This window comes from Penaeus monodon, unplaced genomic scaffold (genome assembly GCF_015228065.2).
Source record: "Penaeus monodon isolate SGIC_2016 unplaced genomic scaffold, NSTDA_Pmon_1 PmonScaffold_6788, whole genome shotgun sequence".
NCBI classification, from domain to species: Eukaryota; Metazoa; Arthropoda; class Malacostraca; order Decapoda; family Penaeidae; genus Penaeus; species Penaeus monodon.
Genome location: NW_023661870.1, coordinates 5,001 through 12,500, shown reverse-complemented (window position 1 = coordinate 12,500; position 7,500 = coordinate 5,001). Strand labels below are relative to the sequence as shown.

The window sequence follows — 7,500 nt, the reverse complement described above, 5'->3', positions numbered from 1 at the left end:
AGGGTGGTAGCCTAGCATCTCCAGCCGACCTTCAGCCTCGGTAGTTGAGGTGACACCGGTTGATGAGCGTATTGGCATTGAGACTGGAAACATGCTTTGGCTTCATGTCTCTCATTGCTGTATACGCCCCTACCGATGATATAAAATTGATGTGAAAATGGCGTTCTACGCCAAACTCACATCTGTGCAGACAATTGCTCCCGACGAGATATTCGCATTTTTCTGGGTGACTTCAGTGCGGTATCCGGCTGTGACCGAGCTGGCTATGAGATGTCTATCGGCCCCCATGGTTCAGGAGCTGATCCAGCAGCGAGAATAGCCTCCTTTTCGGGACTTTACTAGGTCCCAGAAAATCTTCTGGTCCTGGTACCACCGCTCCAACCCGCATTGCTGGACATGGTACAGCGATACTGGTATAGTGGCCAAGGAGATCGACCACATTCTTGTCAGCACTCGCTAGAGAATCCTCCAGAACTGCAGGGTTACCGGAAATGCCGAGTTCTATGGCACCAACCATAGGCTGGTTGTGGCACCCTGCGGGTCCTTTTCAGAACTCCCCTGTCCCTCCAGTGGCCACTTTAGGTGTTTCACCTGGACAGACTAAGGGAAAGGGGGAGTGTGCCCATGGGGTTCACCATGGCAGTCTCTGACCAATTCACAGAACTCAACAACCTGATGGAACCCCGTTGCTCTGTGGGAGCTCTTCAAGCGCGTAACACTCAAAGCAGCTCAGGAGTCCATTGGCGTACAACCCGAGGGCAAGGCAGAATTCCATCTCCCTGGAGACATTAGAAGGGCCCCTGATGCGTGTCGCAAGGTCGGCTGAATGGGAATCAAGTCTTGCATCATTCCATGGGGCATAGGGCTCGGACATGCTGAGAAGGGACAAAGGAAAAAAGTTCATCAGGAATCTTGCTGAGGAGGTTGAAGGCCATTTCTTGGTAAATGACCTTCGCCCTGCCTACCAAGCCCTGAGAAAAAATGAACTCTAAGCCCTCTCACAGATAACTGCAATCCCATCAGTGGATGGACGGATCATTCCCCGTTGGGGTTCGTGAACATTGGGGTGAGTATTTTGAACAGTTTTTACCAGGTAGACCCTCCAAACAGTTAGCTTGGATGCAAACCATGTCTCAGTGCCTGTGCCGGACCCACCCATCAGCGAGGAACCTTTCCCACCATAACAGAGGTTAGGAGGCGATCTCCAAGCTGAAGAGTGGGAAAACTGCAGGCATAGTGATATCCCTGCTGAAAATGCTAAAGTCTGGGGGTGAACCTATGGCTCGGGGCCTGCTTTCAGTCCTGATTGCCATCTAGCAGACTGTACCATTCCCCCTGACCTGCTGAGGGGCGTGGTCTCCCTCTCTGGAAGGGAAAAGGGGGTTGTTGGGATTGTAGCAACTACTGTGGCATTATACTGCCCCAGCATACCAGGCAAGGTTCTCGCCCACATTCTTCTGAAACGGATCCTCGAGGGGGTTGAAAACCAATCTGGATGTAGGAGACTCCAGAATCCTTTGTAGTCTTGTGCAGTAAATCAGGTCATGTAGTCCCGGTGTAATGAAAAAGGTGGTTTCCCCTCTCAGCATACAGGGTCTCCACAGGTGAAGACCCGAAAGCCCGTGTACAGATTCTGAAAGCTTCATTAGAACCGAGTCCAGCATCCAGAGAACAGTGGGAATTGCAGATGAATAAGCCTCACATCCATAGTCAAGCTTACTACGAATAAGCGCTCAGTAAACTCGCAGAAGCGTTGTGCAATCTCAACCCAAGATATATATGAAAAATATGCAAGATACTAAGTGGTTTTGTAGCCCTTTTCTTTTAATTGTTTTATGTGAGGCACCCCACTAAGCCTTTAGTCAAAAATTAGACCCAAGTTCTTCACTCTTGGACAAATTTCAGTGGGTTTGCTCCTATATAGAGGGAAGGATGAAACTTTCCTCGTTTGTGGAAATGTATAGCCATGGTCTTGCTTGGGGAAAAATTTTAACCCATGGTATGTTGCCCCCTGAAACTTCCTGATTTACTGCAGTCCCGCATGTTTCCCTTTCAACATCCTATAAGCTTCCTCCTGAGCAGTAAGGGGTATGCACCACATACAGATTACATGAGACATACTTGGAACAAACCCTTTTCAATTCATTTATAGCAATGGCAAACAGGGGCCACTTAAGACAATTCCTTGTGGGGCCCTACCAGCTGATCTTCAGGCTAGAGAAAACTGTTTTTCCCACCCGAACTCTAAACTTCCTGTAGGTTTAAAGGGAGCTTTGTATGAAAGGTAGGCAATGCTCTTCTTAAACCAATGTCATACAGCTTCATGAGTATGTCATGCTTCCAAGTCTTTTCAAGGTCAAAGAAGACTGCTAACATGTGACGTCGTTGTGGGAAAGGAATTATGTATGGTAGTTTCATCCTCACAAGTGCATCTGTGGTTGATCTCAATTTTTAAAACCTACACCCCAAGATATATATATATATATATATATATATATATTATATATATATATATATATATATGAAAGAATATGCCAAATACTAAGTGGTTTTGTAGCCTTACTTTTAATTGTTTGATGTGAGGGACCCACGTAAGCCTTGAGTCAAAAAAATTTGACCCAAGTACTTCATCTCTTGGACAAATTTATATTGCTATTTCTAGCACTAACGCAATTATAAAGTGAATATGCATATAACAATATTAATGAAAATCATCAAACATTCAAATCCAGACGCAGCCACTTCAAGAACCCGAACACCGAAGTATTCAACACGAAGAAATGCACGTCAGCATAAAAATGCGTCAGAGCCTCGCTGCTTCTTTACCCCAGTAGTTGCACTTTGCCTATTAATCACTCATTTTACGCATAATCATGACGAAATATATAAAGAATTGAGGTGTATCTTTGAAATGAAGCAAAAGGCCGCCTCTGAGGGAGATCATGAGCTATTTGTTTTTTTAAATTTTCTCTTATGCATAATGCAACATCTTTTTTTTTTTTACATCCGTTTTCATCACTCAGTTTCCATAATGTCTTTGCCGGAATTTGTTGTATAAGGAGTTGGCTGTGAATATTAATGCCATCATATTTAATAGCGAAATTTTGTCACACGCAGTAACATCATTGCGCTAGGGTTTGCTGTAGGCTAGCCTGTATAGTACTTGTGCTGTTAATAACGTAAGCCTAGTTTTTTGTGTTTTCAAGGTAATGTCAAGATGACTAAGGATTCATGTGCTGTCAGATTATTCTACTGTTATCATACGGTTTACCATAAGATTTTATAATGTTTGAGGATAAACTGAGAATGGTGCATATAGTCACAAGTACAAGCTGCAATTCAGTAGTTAAAGTGTTGTAATATAGTGAAGAATAAGCTAACAGTATTTTAATTAAAAATTAACAGTTTCTTGGCATTACATACAGATTATTTTCAAAATACAAATACGAAGGGCTGCGGCACAAAAACTATGTGGGTCAATAACAGCTGCGTAAGAGGCATTTTTTTTAAAGCACTTTGCTATATGAGTCGATGCATCTGCCTATAGGATACAATTTTTTTTCCATTTTATCAGGCTTTTTCCTCTCTCCTGCTAGTGCAACCCCATTCAATATGTAGTAATAGTCTGCAGTAAACATGGGGATTTCACTTGTCATTATAATGTAATTATAATGTAAGTCCAAGGCACGTGTATTTCATGTATTCGATCCATAGTATTTACAGCAAACCCAAACCGAGCACAAGTCAGCAGATGACTGACCAATGGCCATCAGATGGTGATGAGTGTTGCCCGCAACTTTGTATCGTGTTTCCCGTATCCAGCGGGAAACACCAGAAGCACGCAAAATCGTGTCTTGGAACTCTAAGTAACCCCTTTGGGAACAAATTTGGATTTTTTGCTCGACTGCTAGAGCATCTTTTCAGATACTTTGTTGCGGCAAGTGTTGGTGTGGCCCTCGGTGTGAAATCATGTTTCGTAACTGTTTCGCAAACAGTTGCGAAAACATTATTGGATATGTGGAGCAACTGTTTCAGAAACAGTGTTGAGTAATAGTGATCTTCGTCTGGACTAGGCTTGAAAAAAGGGTGATTATGTAGTTTTCTGTATTCTTTTGCAGCTAATATATGTGAATGCAGAAGCACTCACGACTCGTGGTAAACTAAAAATGTGTGATAATTACTCAAGTTTGGATATGTATGCCGAAAAGCATGGGCAATTAGTAGGCCTATGGAATATAGAACTGATATTGTGAGATAAATAGTGATAAATAATCTATCCATCTGTCAATTCGTGCAATTACCCTATCATAGTTTAAAGGCATATATATAAGTGTGTATGATGTACTTAGATACATACGTGTGTACTCACACGAGAAACAGTTACCGTCAGATTACATTTTATGTCTGGTTTCTTCATTTCTTCTCTTTTTATTTATCATAAAATTGGGACCCGGCGGTTTTGTGCATCCTGTAGTGTGAAGAAATGTAAGTGAATATTGTTGTGATCAAAATTGCTAAGTGATGATTTGTTATAAAAAGTTAAATGTGTTTGCCTTGTCCTGAAGAATGGATTTTTTTTACATTGGATATTATAAAACACACACACACACACACACACACACACACACCCCACACACCACACACACACACACACACACACACACACCCCCACACACACACACACACAACACACACACATTTTTTTTATTATTTATTTATTTATTTATTTATTTATTTTTTATTATTTCTTTTTTTCCCGTCTTATCAAACTTTTTCAAATTCTGCATTTCATTTACTGCCACGATTTTCATGGAAAATACATTGTTAAATACACATCATTCAATATTCGCTAAGTAAATACTTGAGAAAGAATAGAGGAGAAATATTTAATAAAAAGAAACGCCCCGAAATCTTTAGAAAAAAAGTCCCAACCAGTTTATCTGAAGATGTTCAAACTGCACAGCCAGTAGTAGATGTTTAAAAACAATTTTGCGTGTGCTGATCTACAAAGTTCTGCGGTTTGAAAGTCAAAATCTTGAATAAGGAATATTGCATCGTCAAGATGATATATATAATGTGTCACCAGGGCTCGAACCTGGGACCTTCTGTGTGTTAGACAGATGTGATAACCACTACACCATGAGCAAATAAATTCAATGGTACTGTAGATATTGGTAATTCTTATGATTTAAAGCTTTTATATTATTTTCCCACTGCATATATTTTATAAAGGTTGGGGCACGTTCTTGAACTGAATAGAGATTGAGAATTGACTTGCCTTCACAGAGGGCGCACGATTTAAAATTTGGAAGATGTATAAATAAAGAGAGAGAGAGAGGGGTTTTGTAAGCTTTCTGATGTTAAACACTACCCACCCTCTTTCCAAACGGAATTTCGTGTCATTTTCCAATTCTTTTCTGGCGAGTACAAAAAGTATTAGGAAATTATGTGTTAAGCGTTAAATTTTCTTTGGGGAGTCTGTTAAGAAGCAGAGGCCTGGTAGCGGTATCATTCCCTTTCTGTCAATCTATCTATATATATGTGGTTAACAATCAAGGAGAGAAAGAAATATTCGAAAGAAAAGCCAGTATATAGTAATTATAATGTTAGTACTGCAAAAGTCTCGCCCGAAACGGTGGGGTGATGAAAGATTTCAAATTTGCCGCCTACTTGCTCAATTCCAGCTCGTGCGTGGCAGGCCTTGTGGGGCAACGGATAACGCGTCTGACTACGGATCAGAAGATTCCCGGTTCGAATCCCGCCAAGGTCGAATATACTATTTCCCCCTCCTCCTAGCTGTATGACAGTGAACGAGCTCTGATTTGATTATTCTGCGTTTTGGGGATAGTTTAATATGATATAGGATAATTTTTTTAATTTCCTATAAGATTTGTGACCCAGGAGCAAAATGAGATTTCTGGTATTTCATTTGAAATCTATGGCCAAATAGGTTAATCTATTTTCTCTGTTCTGTAGTTATAGTAGTGTATTTGAAAGCAAAATTATATATGTAAGAATTGTATGAATAAGGAATCAGGATGGATTTATCCTGGTATTGGTCTGAATTGCCGACCGTGACCGATGTTCGAGTGCTCGTGGGAACATTTTTTTTCGCCATTTATTCTTATCCAAGTTTTTTCGCTTTAGAATTTCTTTATAACAAATAATAGTAATAATAATAATATAAAAAATTTCAGGTTATTCTCAAAATGTTTTCTACTTTTTCGATACTATAATTATCGAAATCCATTATCATAGCGTTCAACGGTTCAACTGACATTGAATGTAATATCCTACCACCCTACAAATAATGCACAATATGAAATTATGTAAACGAAAATTTAAAACCGTTTGTAAAATCAATGCAATTAAACATGTTGGCCAAGTACGTATGCAAGTTTAAAATGGTTATTAATAATTTTCTCTATGCTATCGGCTGTGTGGGGGCGTTCCGCTATCGGGGCCTTCGTGGTTCCCGAGGAAACCCCTTCAGACCGTTGGCAGAAAGTGCCGGGCTTTAATGCCTCGGCCTCTTCCACAGCCGCTCATTACTAGGAAGCCTTGGCTGAGTGTGTGGAAGGGAAAAGGCCTTTGTCATAGCAAAGTAATGCGGGAAGCACATACATGTGTAACAGAATGGGGGTAACGTCTCACCAGCGCCTTTTTAGAACCTATACGTCCTTTTTAAATTTGTGCTGGTTCACTGGGTCAGATGAGTAGTGGCATTGGTGGAAGTGCACATGGTGATACAAAGAAGTAAATGCAAGAAGTTTTCCAATGCCTTACTACAACGATGAAACCATTCTAACCTCGTAACTCCCACACTAGGTCAATTCACCCTTACGTCTCGACTTGGGTATAAGAAAAATAAAAAAATTCACAATATAAAAATAAAAAAGTATACAACACCACACAAACACACAAACACACACACACAACACACACACACACACACACACACACACACACCACACACACACACACACACAAAACACACATATATATATATATATATATATATATATATATATATATATTATAGTGATAATACTTAAAAAACGATAATGAGACGGAGTTGATATGTACTACACGGGTCGAAATTTCGTCGAAATGTTACTCTTTGCAAGGTCTAAGAAGTAGATCTTGGTGGTGATGAAAAAGCCTTGAGGTACCGTGTCTTCCATACCAAAATGGCCCGCGCCCGATAGCACATGGAACTGTGATTTTCAGTTGCCATTTAACGGAGAATGATAGTTTGGGTCTGTATTATGTGGACTTGGCGATCCCCTGCTCAAACCCCGCCTGTCCCTTTCGCTGGGGTTGACTGAATTGGGGCTTGGTCGACAGTGTTAAAACAAAATACGCAACACAAAACAGATGACCAACGTAGGACGTTTTCAAAAGGCAAACAGGGCAAAAGAGTATAAAATGAAAAAATATTGGGTTTAAAGGGGATTGACAGTAGAACACCCAAGCTGACATCAGAATCAACAATATAAA

At 40.4% G+C, this 7,500-nt stretch overlaps 1 non-coding gene across 1 annotated transcript; it reads right to left on the bottom strand.

Moving 5' to 3' along the window:
- Window positions 1–5,074: 5,074 nt before the first annotated feature.
- Window positions 5,075–5,146, bottom strand: Trnav-aac. Its single transcript has one exon. It is a non-coding gene; the product is annotated as a tRNA-Val (tRNA).
- Window positions 5,147–7,500: the final 2,354 nt, after the last annotated feature.